This window comes from Rutidosis leptorrhynchoides, chromosome 4 (genome assembly GCF_046630445.1).
Source record: "Rutidosis leptorrhynchoides isolate AG116_Rl617_1_P2 chromosome 4, CSIRO_AGI_Rlap_v1, whole genome shotgun sequence".
NCBI lineage: Eukaryota > Viridiplantae > Streptophyta > Magnoliopsida > Asterales > Asteraceae > Rutidosis > Rutidosis leptorrhynchoides.
The window spans coordinates 234970919-234988403 of NC_092336.1; the positions used below are offsets into that span (position 1 = coordinate 234970919).

Sequence of the window (17485 nt, forward strand, 5' to 3'; positions counted from 1 at the left end):
TCAATACCTTAGCACCCTGATAGACCTTCAATCCTAAAGTATCATCATGTTCCCTACATACCATAAGTGGACCCCCTTGTTCCCTATCTACACCTAAATACTCTCCAATGAGAGTAACAAAAATACCTCCTCCTATTATTCCCCCTTCATGTATTCCTTCCACTATCTTAGACAAATAAAAACCAACACAGTAGGGGATATTAATAAAGCCTCTTGGGTCTCGAATACACTTAAGGTAAAATAAATCATGTAAGGTCATTTTCTCCTTGTTGTGACCTCTCTGTGTAATCGAGTTAGCCAGAAATCTATGAATTATACGAAGCTCCGCTCTGTTAATATGTAAGTAGGAGTGTGTTCCTGCCCGCCCAAAAACATTATAATCTGACATACGCCTCCAGACGGCGTTAGCATCAAAATTCCTATTTACCCTTTCACCGTGATAAATCAAATTTGTACAATCGGGTAATAGTAATTCAGCAGGCGTATATATCTGTAAAGCTCTGGCCATGTCCAGCATGGACATCCTGTACATCCTACGGCCAAGTATAAATCTAAGAAAACTTCTATCATCTAACCTAACTACATCCGCATTAAGTGAAATAGTACTCATAAGCTCAACGCACCATTCCTTATATACAGGCCTCAGAATGGTGAATAAACGTTCCCAATCGGGAAAAGAAGAGCTGCCATACCTTTGGATCAAATGCTGTCTAACTGAGTTAACTAGTTGGACCCTTTCCAAAGGCTCCCAATCGATTACCCTCGGCACTTCTACATTTTTCTTTATTAGTTTGAATTTGTTACTTTGATACGTCGGGTAATCTCTCCAACTCCGATCAAATCTCAAATTGGGATGCAACTGTTCTTCATGAATCGTTGGGTGTTGTACTATCGGATAAATTGAAAATACTACGTAGGCATTAACATATTTTTGTTGCGGATCATAATAAGGTACGTGTTGATCAGGTTGTTGTTGTTGTTCCTGTTGTTGCTCCGGTTCATATTGCATTTCTGGTTCAGGTTCTGGAGCAGGTTGCCTAGATGATGATGATGCTCCATCAGTATTGGTAAATCTCTGCAAAACACATTAAACATAAAATTTTTGCATCCAAATATGCATTAGTGTTAGCAAAATAACAACTTGAAACAATTACAATAACATATTTAATCAAAATTAAACTTATACACATTTTCACAATTTTAACAATTCTACACTTTTTCAAATAAGCATATATGAAAATGTTTACAAAGTTCATAAGCATTCAACTCAAATAACATGTTAAAACAACCATTACTAGCAATAAACAAGTTTCAAATGGCATTTACATCAGTTTAATCAAGTTCATGAATTTTAGGCCTAAAAAGTCTACTTTAATTCTCAAAAATCATGTTTAGGATCAAAGTTTGGATCATTTAGCTACTTAAACATATTACACTACTTAATTTAGCAATAATTCATGACAAAAATCGGCCATAACCTGTTTATATCAAAAAGCCCCAAATTGCTCAAGAACACAAACCCTAGATTCCTAAAAATTTTGAAATTTTTGGCTTCAAATCATGTTAAATAGCATCAATCTAGGTTATACATGCATAATATACTAACAATTTAACACCAATTACACTAGAAATTAACAAAATCAAATTAGGTAAATTATAGCTAAAGAACACTAAAAATCAAATTTAAAGAGGTTTAGGGGTGAAATATTTACCTTCTTTGAAAAGCTTCTGAACAATTTCATGATTAGAGCGAGAAATTTGACGAATTATGGTTAAAAATGGCGAATTTTTGAGTTTATGTGTGTATATGCTCGTGTATGTGTGGGTGTTGTTATGAAGACAGAGAACACAGCTCGATGGGTATTTGATCCTGTTTAGTTTTATGACACCATGCGACCGCATGGTTTTTGTGAAGGAACCCCATGCGATCGCATGCGGTCTGTTTCTTTTTTTTATAATTATTTAAATATTATATTATATTCTTGTGCATAGTTGACTTGTAATTTTCGCTCCGTTGCATCGCGGGTTGAAAGTTGACTTGGTCCCGGTTCCGGATTTTCGAACGTCCTTGCGTACAATTTAATATCTTGTATTTTGCATTTTGCATTTTGCGTCTTGTACTTTTGTAATTTTGAGACGTTTTTCATAAATAATTTGGATCACTTTGATTGTACTTTGTACTTTATAGCTTTCTGGTCGTTTGCGTCTTCAAATCGTCGAATCTGTCTTTTGTCTTCACCTTTTATTATTTAAACGAATATCACTTGTGAATAGAACAATTGCAACTAAAAGCTTGTCTTTCTTGAGGGATAATGCTATGAAATATATGTTCGTTTTTAGCCAAATGAACATATATTTAGGCACAATATCCTTTCAATATGTAAAGCTTTTAGTTACTATTGTTCTATTTTTATATAATAATCGTTTAAATAAATAAGTGCGAAGACAAAAGAAGAAAACGACGATTTGAAGACGCAAATGACCAAAAAGCTCAAAAGTACAAAGTTCAATCCAAGTGGTTCAAATTATTGATAAGAAACGTCTCAAAAGTTACAAGAGTACAAGACGCAAAATGCAAAGTACAAGATATTAAATCGTACGAAAGGACTCTCGAAAATCCGGAACCGGGACCTGAGCCAACTATCAACGCGCGACGCAACGGAGCTAAAATTACAAATCAACTATGCACATGAATATAATATAATATATATATATAATTATATAAAATTATATATATATATTATATATATTAAATAAATATGTCGATAAGCTAGGAGCCAAAAAAATATGTGACCAGGAAATGACGGCCATGCGATCGCATGGCCAGAAGGCACAAATCTCATGCGACCACATGAGTTACTGTAGCAGGCCACATTCTATAAATTCAGTATTTTTTGGACGAATTTATCACATCTTTTTCTATCTCTTACTCTCAAAATATATATTTATATTTATATTATAATTTTAATATTAAAGTTTAATAATAATAAGGTTATGTTAGCGAATGTTGTAAGTGTGTAAGTCAAAATTCTGTCCGTGTAACGCTACGCGATTAATCACCACTGTAAGCTATGTTCCTCCTTTTTAAATTAATGTCTCGTAACTAAGTTATTATTATGCTTATTTGAGCCAAAGTAATCGTGATGTTAGACTAAATATTAAGACAGGGTTATTAGATTTTGTACCATAATTAAGATTTGGACAAAAGACCGACACTTGTGGACATTGGACTATAACTATTAATAAATAGGGGGTATTGTCTAATTGAGCGACAACTCATTGGAACCTGTCGAACCTATCTTCAAATTAGTTAATCTAATAATTATTAAAATGATTATGTATGTCCTATTTAGTGATGTTTATACGACATCTTTTACGATCATTTAATTAATTATTTGGGTTGGGTAATTGATTATTCATTCTGATCAAGTGGGTAAATTAATATTCGAATCTCATTAAAACAGGGGTGGATTACATACAAGGATAATTGGTGTAATTGTTAACAAAGTAATAAAACCTTGGATTACATGCAGTCGATAACCTGGTGTAATCATTAAACAAAGTATTAAAACCTTGTTACAGTTCGAATCCCTAATTAGTTGGAATATTTGACTTCGAGAATAAGGTTAATTTGACGAGCATTTTATAATTATGACCGATGGACTATTATGGACAAAAACCAGATAGGTATCAAATAAATCCAGGACAAAGGACAATTAACCCAGATAAATAAATTAAAATTAAAACGTCAAACATCATGATTACGAAAGTTTAAATAAGCATAATTCTTTTATTGTATTTATCATCATACTTTTAATTACTGTCATTTTATTATTCGCAATTTTATATTTTGTCATTGTTATTTATTTTACACATTTTAATTATCGTCATTTATCTTTACGCTTTATTTAAAATCGACAAACCGGTCATTAAACGGTAAAACCTCCTTTTTATAATAATAATAATAATACGACTTATATATATATATATATATATATATATATATATATATATATATATATATATATATATATATATATATATATATATATATATATATATATCTTTATTCAAATATAGTTTAAAAGTATAGCGTTAAACTTGGATAGCTCCCTGTGGAACGAACCGGACTTACTAAAAACTACACTACTGTACGATTAGGTACACTGCCTATAAGTGTTGTAGCAAGGTTTAGGTATATCCACTCTAATAATAAATAAATAACTTGTGTAAAATTGTATCGTATTTAATAGTATTTCGCAATTAAAATATAACTATTTCGTATACGCTGCTGCACACATCAAGTTTTTGGCGCCGCTGCCGAGGAACGCCGAACGAAACGCGATATAAAAAATGATTTTTATTAAGTTTTAATTTCTTTTTGTAAAAATACGTTTTAAATATTAAAAATACAAAAATATAAAAAGAAAAACGAAATATATACATTTTTAAGAGTTTGTTTAAAATATAAATTTTTACTATTTCTATTTTAGTTTTTAAAAAATTAAGTTTTTATTTATTTTATATAAATAAATTAAAAATAAAAAAAATATAAGTAAAAGTAAACGGACTACACTTTAGCAGCCCAACAATTGGCCTGCTACCCGAAGCCATGCGACAGCATGGGATTCCAACACACAATCTATGCGATCGCATGGATTGATTTGACAGCCCAGAAACCTCAGCCAACGATTTAGGGTTACGGAGTATTAATTATTAATAATTATTATTATTAATTAATTATAATTAGGGTTTTTAATTTAATAATAATTAGTTTTAGTTTTATTTAATTTGTAATATTTAGTTTAAAGTAGTTTTATTAATTATAAATTGATAATTTTATACAATAAATAATATAAAAATAATATTTATATAAAAATTGTATTTTTATAACTTTAAGCTTATTTGTATTTTTATATCTTTTTATTAGTTTAATTTGTAATTTGTATTTATCATTTGTAATTAGTTTTAAGTGTAGTATTTTGCCGTAGTTATTTTTATTTCTAAATTTTTAAGCTTTGCCGTAAAATCCCTTAAGTACTTTTTCTTTAGACTAAGATTTAGGTGCTTTAGAATTTTACGACGTCGCTTATCGCTTAAATATTTAATAGATTTTAGTGCCTTTTTAAGTTATTGCCGTTTTAGATTTAGAATTCCTTTAAGCTTTAATACCTTTAGACGTAAGTTTTAATTTTTAGTTTTTAGACTTTTAAGTTTCGACGCTGCATTTTCTTATTTTTATTTTTCGACTGTTTGTTTTTCGACGCTTATTTTTCGACGTTTTTCGACGCACTCTTTTTCTTTCTTATTTCTCGTCTCTCTAGTTTTTAGGACATAGATTTTTTTTTCAAAATTTCGACGAAAAATTATTTTAAGCGGTTAAATTGATAGACATCCAAAATTTTCTGGTTCGTAGTAATAGTTGGATTTGTTAGTGGCGAGTTGTGGGCTTCCGATTTAAAGGGTCCTGGCTACCTGCTGCATCTATTGGCTATTCGAAACGTGGGCAAAATCAAAAAAGTCTATTAATTTGATAACTTATATAATTTTTATCTTTTATAACTAATAGGATATTCTGTGAATGCACCGAACAAAACGTTCACCACCTTTCATACGTTCACCACCTGTAACTCGATAAAGACATCTAGCCAACATTGTCGCCATTGATTTTTCTTTAGAATCGTCATCTTGTCGACCAAGTACTCCAACTCAAATTTCTGATAATCCATATTTTGAACCCGACTTCAAAATTGAAAATCCGGAGCATATTCAGGGACAATTCAGAGATCCTGAACCACTAATCATTCCTCCTAAACCACAAATTACTCGTCCAGAGATTGTCGAGGAAGAAACCATTAAATCAGAATCCTCTAGTGATTCAGATTCAACAAATTCAGTTATGGAAGTAACAGAACCTCTAAGTATGGAAGACCGAATGAGAGCCACACGCACGGGCCAAGGTCACGCCATTATTAAGCCAGACATTAATGCGCCAGATTATGAAATCAAAGGACAAATCCTACACATGGTAACTAATCAATGCCAATATAGTGGTACGCCAAAAGAAGATCCAAACGAACATCTTTGAACATTTAATAGGATCTGTACTCTATTCAAAATCAGAGAAGTTGAGGATGAATAGATCTATCTCATGTTATTTCCCTGGACTTTAAAGGGAGAAGCCAAAGATTGGTTAGAATTGTTACCTGAAGGGGCGATTGATACATGGGACGTTTTAGTTGAAAAATTTCTTAAATAATTCTTTCCGGCATCTAAAGCCGTGAGACTTCAAGGAGAAATTGTTACGTTCACACAAAAGCTAAATGAAACTCTATATGAGGCATGGACAAGATTCGGAAAGTTGTTGAGAGGATGTCCTCAACATGGTTTAGACACTTATCAAATAGTACAAATATTCTATCAAGGATGCGACATTACTACACGAAAAGACATCGATATAGCAGCTGGTGGTTCCATTATAAAGAAAACCGCAACCGAAGCTCACAAAATTATTGATAACACAGCCTCCCACTCACATGAGTGGCATCAAGAAAAAGACATCGTTAGATCATCTAAAGCAGCTAGAGCCGATTCTAGCCATGACTTTGATTCCGTTTCCGCAAAAATAGATGCTTTCGAGAGACGAATGATAAAGATAACTAAAGATATTCACGCAATACGAATCAGTTGTGAGCAATGTGGTGGACCACACTTAACAAAAGATTGTCACATCGAGCAAACGATGGAACAACGAGAGAATGTTTCCTACATGAACCAAAGGCCGGGAAGTAATTATCAAAATAATTATCAACCGCCAAGGCCAAACTTCAATCGAAATCAAAACATTCTTTACAATCCAAATGGACCCAACAATAACTCGTACAACCAACAAGGACTGAATAATCAACAAACTCAAAACAACACTTTCAATCAACAAAGACATGGCTTGTATAAACCACCACAACAAACCGAAGAGAAAAAGTCAAATCTAGAAGAAATGATGGCAAAACTAATGGAATCTCAAACACAATTTATTACATCTCAAACCCAAACAAATGAGAGGTTTGATCAATCATTAAGAACTCAACAAGCTTCTATTTTGAATCTAGAAAAACACATAGGTACTCTTGCTAGCATGATGAGTGAAAGGGAACAAGGAAAGCTACCGAGTAATACTGAAGTAAATCCTCGGAATGAGAATGTTAATATGGTGTCAACAAATTCTGAAAAACCCTCATCAGAAGATGGGAAGCTTTTCGATGTGAGTAACAATGAAGAAGTTACAACAACACCACCACCACCCGAGTATGTAAAGCCAGTGGTGGAACCATACAGACCACCCATCCCGTTTCCAAGAAAAGGAGTTGAGTATGAGCAAGTAATAGGTAATAAAGTTTGTGATACCTCTGGAAAGAAGAAGAAGAATAAGAAAGTACAAGAAACAAAAACCGTAAAGATAAACCCGGTGAAGACAGTTCCACCAAAACCTCCACCCAGGGTGGGTGATCCGGATGAATTTATTATTCCTTGTCTACTTAGTGATTGTGTCATGTATGATGCACTAGCAGATTTAGGTGCGAGTGTGAGTGTTATGCCTCTTTCATTATATAAGAGATTAGGAGTAGGTGAGTTAAGTCCAACAGAGATGAGTGTTCGACTCGTTGATCAAATCATTAGGCACCCAGTTGGAATTCCTGACAACCTACCCATTCAAGTGGGTAATTTAACCTTTTTAGTCGAATTTATTGTCATTGACATAGAAGAGGACCCAAACATTCCTCTAATTTTAGGTCGACCATTCTTAGCATCCACCAGGGCATTATTTGATGTAAGAAAAGGTAGAATGACACTTAGTGATGGTGACAAATCGGTCACCTTTTTGATTCGAAAGTCTAAATCTCCACCAACTAAAACCATTGAACCAACAAAGACGATTGGTAAAAACCACATTGTTTTACCAACTCTAACGGTAGTGCTTAGCAATAATAAAATGCCTAAGTGTGGGAAAGATGAAGTAAAACCTAATGATGACATGATAACAAAGAACCCCGTTGTTGATAACCCCGTTATTAATAGTTCAATGAAGAAACTTATTAAACGGATTCGCGATGCTAGAACCATGGGGAACTTTAAGTTATGTAACCAGTTGGTATCCAATCTATAGCCTAAACAAAAGGCAAAACTAGTTGAATTTGTGGAAATTACACGGGAATCCGACCAATGGCTTAAAGCAAAAGTCACAGATATGCAAGTTGATTATGGTCCAAGAGAAATTGACAATGAAGTTAATCACAATTTCGACACCACAGCTACCTAAGTGTGGGGAGATTCAGATGTTCTAAAAAGAAAATGCTGTCTAGAGTTAGTTGTTCTATTCTCGTGTAGTTCCGAGAATGGAATCCGATTGGTCTTTTCCACTAGCAGACACTAAAGAACTAGTTTTCTCCCCCCCCCATTCTAAATTTTTTTTGTTTTGTAGGTTTTGTATGAAATTAATACGCTTTTAAAATTAAATTTTTGTATGAATTTAAAAACAAAAATTTACTTTATTTCATTAAGTTTAAAAAAAATGATTTCTAAAATTCATCGTAAGTTGAAGACTAGGTCATGGAACCGAAATTGCTTTACCCGAGGGCGGGGCAAAAAATTTTGTTATCATTATTTTTAATTTTATTGATCTAAAGTATACCAAAAAAATTAAAAAACCCAAAAATCTTTGCTTTTAAAACAATCGCTTTAAAAACGACAAATTTTAAATTTTGTCGAGGAACGGACTAGGTAAACATACCGAAACTACCTAAAGTAAAAGGAAACAAAAATTTTAAAAAAAATTATTCATTTAAATTGTTTTAATAAATAAAGGTTTATATATATATATATATATATATATATATATATATATATATATATATATATATATATATTATATATGTTTGTAGTTTATCTTATGTACAAAAAGGGTAAAACATCGCATTTTCAAAGACTGACATTAAAGTTCAGCAAAAACTACTAATTTTGACGATAAGACGCAAAACATATGTGAAATTACAACAAAAGGAATGAACGATGAGGCGCGCCATCTATCATTCGACGACCTTAGTAATTACAAACTGGGTATTTTTAATCACTTTTATACACTAATCACCCTCATGAATTTATAATTATAGTCTGATTTCATGCAAATGAGGGCATTGCATGATCTCAAGTGTGGGGAAGGGTTATAAATTCTCTCGGGTTTACACTTAGTTTAATTGCCAAACTTTGTGAAAATTTGAAAAAATTTTCAATTAAATGAATTCAAAATCATGTTTATACATATTTATGAACGATAAAACTAGGTTGTAATACCGAAATTATTGTTACCTCAGAGAGAACATAAATGGAGAAACAACTCAAAACGTTAGAATTTATTTAAAATGGAATAGTGGAGAATAAAAAGGAAAAGAAAAAAATAAATAAAAGCTAAGTGTGGGAAGAATTTACCAATTTCATTAAAACACATATCACATATTTGGTACAGATTATTGCAGGTACTTTTGCTTTGGACTAAACTAATCAGTTTTACCTAATTTACTGTAATATATATTTGAAAGAAAGATGGATCTGCACGATGAATCAATTCCATCATTAAAAGGAAGTAAAGTCTTCTGAAAAAGACACACGCTTCTTGATTTAGGTCAGGAAGTTGTCATCCAGACCAGCTGTAGGTTGACGAAAAATCTAGAAAAGTCATCTCTAAAATCAGCAGGAAATCCACGGACCTCAGCATCAAACAGGGTCGCCAAGTGGTCAGACTTATCCTAACCATTAGAGGATCTGTCTCGTAAAATGGGGAGGGCGCCGTGCAAATTAGCTTGATAAGACTAATGAATCAGACCTCCAGAAAGGATAATCGCCTTAAAGATTAAAAATCATCTTTTAAGCCTGATATTACTCAATCCTTGAGATTGACTTTAAAGATTGAGAATTACAAACTCATGGAATTCAATGATATCTAAACTCGAGCTTGAACGAGAAAATATTTTGATCAAATTACAAACTGATTTGTTTTCTGAAAACCCTATTTTTAATGTGTTCATTACCATTGAATGTAAAATCCTATGAATTCACCTGGAATTCATTAGGTCACCTGAACCAAATCGGGTATCAATCGAAAGAACGGTGGTTGCATAGCATGGTCGAAGACAGGATCTTGTTCTAAACCGAAAAACTATATGGTGATCTTTACTATTGCTCCTACAAAGGATAGTAATTGCATCCGATACGTTTTAGACCATGAACAAAAGCATGTCACGGGATATTGCCTTAACAGTTGCTTGTTCAATGCTTTCCTTTACAACCGGACGGTAGTTTACCGAAAGGTAATATACAGAACAAGTATATTGGACGTGTTGCTTTCCTAATACAAGGTTAGCAAGTGGGTGACACAAAACCGCAAGTTTTGAGCTAAAATTTTCAAATCTGAAACCCACAAAACCCAAAAAAACATTTTGCAAACACCGGTGAAGGGTTATTCCGGAAAACTTATCTAGGGTAAAAGCTAGATTGAATTTTCAAAAGATCAAATGTTTTCATAAATATCCAAATTCCTTAAAGGATCTAAATTTTCATAGTCATGTGGGACTGTAAACCACATCGTTACTATCCTTGTTTATACCGCTATATCAAAATCACTGATGTATAAAGTGTAAGAATAAAAAAGTGATTCGAGTGAAGTGTGATTTTATTTTAAGTTCTGTATTGCTTGAGGACAAGCAACGTTCAAGTGTGGGGATATTTGATAGTGCTCCAAATAAACATATATTTAGGCACAATATCCCTCCAATATGTAAAGCTTTTAGTTACTATTGTTCTATTTTTATGTAATAATCGTTTAAATAAATAAGTGCGAAGACAAAAGAAGAAAACGACGATTTGAAGACGCAAATGACCAAAAAGCTCAAAAGTACAAAGTACAATCCAAGTGGTTCAAATTATTGATAAGAAACGTCTCAAAAGTTACAAGAGTACAAGACGCAAAACGCAAAGTACAAGATATTAAATCGTACGAAAAGACGTTCGAAAATCCGGAACCGGGACCTGAGCCAACTATCAACGCGCAACGCAACGGAGCTAAAATTACAAATCAACTATGCACATGAATATAATATAATATATATATAATTATATAAAATTATATATGTATATTATATATATTAAATAAATATGTCGACAAGCTAGGAGCCTAAAAGTATGAGACTAGGAAATGATGGCCATGCGATCGCATAGCCAGATGGCACAAATCTCATGCGACCGCATGAGTTACTGTAGCAGGCCACATTCTATAAATTCAGCATTTTTCGGACGAATTTATCACATCTTTTTCTATCTCTTACTCTCAAAATATATATTTATATTTATATTATAATTTTATTATTAAAGTTTAATAATAATAAGGTTATGTTAGCGAATGTTGTAAGTGTGTAAATCGAAATTCTGTCCGTGTAACGCTACGCGATTAATCACCACTGTAAGCTATGTTCTTCCTTTTTAAATTAATGTCTCCTAACTAAGTTATTATTATGCTTATTTGAGCCAAAGTAATCGTGATGTTAGACTAAATATTAAGACAGGGCTATTAGATTTTGTACCATAATTAAGGTTTGGACAAAAGACCGACACTTGTGGACATTGGACCATGACTGTTAATAAATAGGGGGTATTGTCTAATTGAGCGACAACTCATTGGAACCTGTCGAACCTATCTTTAAATTAGTTAATCTAATAATTATTAAAATGATTATGTATGTCCTATTTAGTGACATTTATACGACATCTTTTACGATCATTTAATTAATTATTTGGGTTGGGTAATTGATTATTCATTCTGATCAAGTGGGTAAATTATTATTCATATCCCATTAAAACAGGGGTGGATTACATACAAGGATAATTGGTATAATTGTTAACAAAGTAATAAAACCTTGGATTACACGCAGTCGATAACCTGATGTAATCATTAAACTAAGTATTAAAACCTTGTTACAGGTCGAATCCCTAATTAGTTGGAATATTTGACTTCGGGAATAAGGTTAATTTGACGAGCATTTTATAATTATGACCGATGGACTATTATGGACAAAAACCAGATAGGTATCAAATAAATCCAGGACAAAGGACAATTAACCCAGATAAATAAATTAAAATCAAAATGTCAAACATCATGATTACGGAAGTTTAAATAAGCATAATTCTTTTATTGTATTTCTCATCATACTTTTAATTACTGTCATTTTATTATTCGCAATTTTATATTTCGTCATTGTTATTTATTTTACGCATTTTAATTATCGTCATTTATCTTTACGCTTTATTTAAAATCGACAAACCGGTCATTAAACGGTAAAACCCCCTTTTTATAATAATAATAATAATAATAATCCGACTTATATATATATATATATATATATATATATATATATATATATATATATATATATATATATATATATATATATATATATCTTTATTCAAATATAGTTTAAAAGTATAGCGTTAAACTTGGATAGCTCCCTGTGGAACGAACCGGACTTACTAAAAACTACACTACTGTACGATTAGGTACACTGCCTATAAGTGTTGTAGCAAGGTTTAGGTATATCCACTCTAATAATAAATAAATAACTTGTGTAAAATTGTATCGTATTTAATAGTATTTCGCAATAAAAATATAACTATTTCGTATACGCTGCTGCACACATCAAGTTTTTGGCACCGCTGCCGGGGAACGCCGAAGCGAAACGCGATATAAAAAAAAGATTTTTATGGGTTTTAAGTCGGAACTCTGTCCTTGTAACCGCTACGCGATTAATCACCACTGTAAGCTATGTTCTTCCTTTTTAAATTAATGTATCGTAACTAAGTTATTATTATGCTTATTTGAGCCGAAGTAATCGTGATGTTAGACTAAATATTAAGATGGGGTTATTGGATTTTATACCATAATTAAGGTTTTTGGACAAAAGACCGACACTTGTGAATATTGGACTATTGACTATTAATAGGTAGGGGGTATTGTCTAATCTAATGACAACTCATTGGAACCTGTCAAACCTATCTTCAAATTAGTTAATCTAATAATTATTAAAATAATTATGTATGTCCTATTTAGTGACGTTTATACGACATCTTTTACGATCATTTAATTAATTATTCGGGTTGGGTAATTGATTATTCATTCGGATCAAGTGGGTAAATTAATATTCATATCTCATTAAAACATGGGTGGATTACATACAAGTATAATTGGTGTAATTGTTAACAAAGTAATAAAACCTTGGATTACATGCTGTCGATAACCTGGTGTAATCATTAAACAAAGTATTAAAACCTTGTTACAGTTCGAATCCCTAATTAGTTGGAATATTTGACTTCGGGAATAAGGTTAATTTGACGAGCATTTTATAATTATGACCAATGGACTATTATGGATAAAAACCAGATAGGTATCAAATAAATCCAGGACAAAGGACAATTAACCCAGATAAATAAATTAAAATCAAAACGTCAAACATCATGATTATGGAAGTTTAAATAAGCATAATACTTTTATTTCATATTTCATCGTACCTTTATTTACTGTCATTTTAATTACTGCAATTTACTTTATCGCAATTTAAATTTTATCATTTATATTATCGTCATTTATCTTTACGCTTTATTTAAAATCGACAAACCGGTCATTAAACGGTAAAAATCCCCTTTTATAATAATAATAATAATACTACTATATTACTAATATATATATATATATATATATATATATATATATATATATATATATATATATATACAAATATAATTGTTTAAAAATATAGTGTACGCAATAAGCCGTCTCCCTGTGGAACGAACCGGACTTACTAGAAATTACTCTACTCTACGATTAGGTACACTGCCTATAAGTGTTGTAGTAAGGTTTAGGTATATCCCATAAATAAATAATTAAAACTTGTGTAATTTGTATTGTATTTTGTAATAAAAATATAACTATTTCGTATACACCTCCGCTTCACACATCAAGTTTGCGGCGCCAAAAACTTGATGTGTGCAGCGGTGTATACGAAATAGATTATATTTTACTACGAAATACTACGAAATACTACGAAATATGATATAATTTAAACAAGTTTTATTTATTTATTTAGATTGGGATATACCTAAACCTTGCTACAACACTTATAGGCAGTGTACCTAATCGTAGAGTAGTGTAGTTTTTAGTAAGTCCGGTTCGTTCCACAGGGAGCTAGCTGAGTTTAACGCTATATTTTTATTAACTATTTTTATATAAAAATATATATAATTATATATAGTAATATTATTATAAAAGGGGTTTTTACCGTTTAATGACCGGTTTGTCGATTTTAAATAAAGCGTAAAGATAAATGACGATAATGACAGAATTTAAATTGCGATAAAGTAAATTGCAGTAATTAAAATGACAGTAAATAAAGGTACGATGAAATATATAATTAAAGTATTATGCTTATTTAAACTTCCGTAATCATGATGTTCGACGTGTTGATTTTAATTTATTACCCGAGTTAATTGTCCTTTGTCCTGGATTATTTGATACCTATTTGGTTTTTGTCCATAATAGTCCATCGATCATAATTATAAAATGCTCGTCAAATTAACCTTATTCACGAAGTCAAATATTCCAACTAATTAGGGATTCGAACTGTAACAAGGTTTTAATACTTTATTTAATGATCACACTAGGTTATCGACTGCGTGTAATCCAAGGTTTTAATACTTTGTTAACAATTACACCAATTATCCTTGTATATAATCCACACCAGTTTTAATGAGATATGAATATTAATTTACCCACTTGATCAGAATGAATAATCAATTACCCAACCCAAATAATTAATTAAATGATCGTAAAAGATGTCGTATAAATTTCACTAAATAGGACATACATAATCATTTTAATAATTATTAGATTAACTAATTTGAAGATAGGTTCGACAGGTTCCAATGAGTTGTCGCTCAATTAGACAATACCCCCTATCTATTAATAGTCATAGTCCAATGTCCACAAGTGTCGGTCTTTTGTCCAAACCTTAATTATGGTACAAAATCTAATAACCCCGTCTTAATATTTAGTCTAACATCACGATTACTTTGGCTCAAATAAGCATAATAATAACTTAGTTACGAGACATTAATTTAAAAAGGAAGAACATAGCTTACAGTGGTGATTAATCGCGTAGAGTTACATGGACAGAATTTCGACTTACACCCTTACAACATTCGCCAACATACCCTTATTATTAAAATTAAAATTATAATTATAATTATAATTATAATTATAATATATATATATATATATATATATATATATATATATATATATATATATATATATATATATATATATATATATATATATATATTACAGAGAGATAGAGAGGATAGATAGAAAAAGATGTGTTTTTTACTCGCAGAAAACTGGCGAATTTATAGAATGTGGCCTGCTACAGTAACTCATGCGGTCGCATGAGATTTTAGTGAAAATCTCATGCACTCGCATGGGCTCATGCACTCGCATAGGTTTTATGCCTATTTCCCATGCGATCGCATGGCCATCAGATCCAGCTCACATATTTTTTGTTTTCTTGCTTGTCGACATATTATTATAAATATATAATATATATATATATATATATAATTTATATTAATTATATATATATATTATATTATATTCTTGTGCATAGTTGATTTGTAATTTTAGCTCCGTTGCGTCGCACGTTGATAGTTGGCTCAGGTCCCGATTCTGGATTTTCGAACGTCCTTTCGTATAATTTAATATCTTGTACTTTGCGTTTTGCGGCTCGTACTCTTGTAATTTTGAGACGTTTCTCATCAATAAATTGAACCACTTGAATTATATCTTGTACATTTGAGCTTTTTGGTCATTTGCGTCTTCAAATCGTCGTTTTCTTCTTTTGTCTTCGCACTTATTTATTTAAACGAATATTACATAAAAATAGAACAATTGCAACTAAAAGATTTACATATTGGAAGGATATTGATACTAAATATATGTTACTTTTTAGCATTATCAAATATCCCCACACTTGAACGTTGCTTGTCCTCAAGCAATACAGAATTTGAAATTAAATCACACTTCACTCGAATCACTTTTTTATTTTCACACTTTATACATCCGTGATTTTGATACGGTGGTATGAACAATGATAGTAACGATGTGGTTTACAGTCCCACATGACTATGAAAATTTAGATCCTTTAAGGAAATTGGATCTTTATGAAAACATTTGATCTTTTGAAAATTCTTTCTAGATTTTACCCTAGATAAGTTTTCCGGAATAACCCTTCACCGGTGTTTGCAAATTTTTTTGTGGGTTTGGTGGGTTTCAGATTTGAAAATTTTAGCTCAAAACTTATGGTTTTGTGTTACCCACTTGCTAACCTTGTATTGGGAAAGCAACACGTCCAGTATATACTTGCTCCGTATATTACCTTTATGAAATACTATTATTTTTACTATGAAATACTACGAAATATTACACAAGTTTTATTAATTTACGGATGGGATATACCTAAACCTTGCTACAACAGTTATAGGCAGTGTACCTAATCGTAGAGTAGTGTAGTTTTTTTAGTAAGTCCGGTTCGTTCCACAGGGAGCTAGCTGAGTTTAACGCTATATTTTTAACAAATATATTTATATAAAATATATATAAATATAAGTAGTATTAATATTATAAAAGGGGGTTTTTACCGTTTAATGACCGGTTTGTCGATTTTAAAACTTTAGTCGCAGTTAAAACCTAATGTAAAATATTAAAAATAAATATAACTTAATTTAAAGCGTAAAGTAAATGACAATAATTAAAATGCGATAAATTAAAATGCGTTAAATAAAATGACAATAAATAAAATTACTATAATTAAAAAGTACGATAATTAAAAGTGCAATTAAATATAATGACAGTAAATAAAAGTGCGATGAAATATGAAATAAAGGAATTATGCTTATCTAAACTTCCGTAATCATGATGTTTGACGTGTTGATTTTAGTTTATTACCATGGGTTAATTGTCCTTTGTCCTAGATTATTCAATATGTCCATCTAGTTTTTGTCCATAACAGTCCATCAGTCATAAATATAAAGTGCGAGTGTCCTCGTCAAATTATCCTTATATCCGAAGTCAAATATTCCAACTAATTGGGGACTTAAACTATAATTACATCAATTTTCCTTGTATATAATTCACCCCTGTTTTAATAAGTCCATTGACTATTAATCCATTCCCGTGTCCTGTTAAATGAACGATTATTAGTACTTATAAATACCCCGCCCATCGTGTCCGATCGAGTATATGTGGTTATTTATAGGTACGTCCAATTGTAAATCTTTATATTAAATTAACAAACTATCATTTAATTAAAAAAATATAAAGCCCATTAATAGCCCA

General features: G+C 31.3%; 1 non-coding gene across 1 annotated transcript; it reads right to left on the minus strand.

Moving 5' to 3' along the window:
- Window positions 1–6283: 6283 nt before the first annotated feature.
- LOC139846009 (small nucleolar RNA R71) lies at window positions 6284–6390 on the minus strand. The gene has a single exon (XR_011758757.1). It is a non-coding gene; the product is annotated as a small nucleolar RNA R71 (small nucleolar RNA).
- Window positions 6391–17485: the final 11095 nt, after the last annotated feature.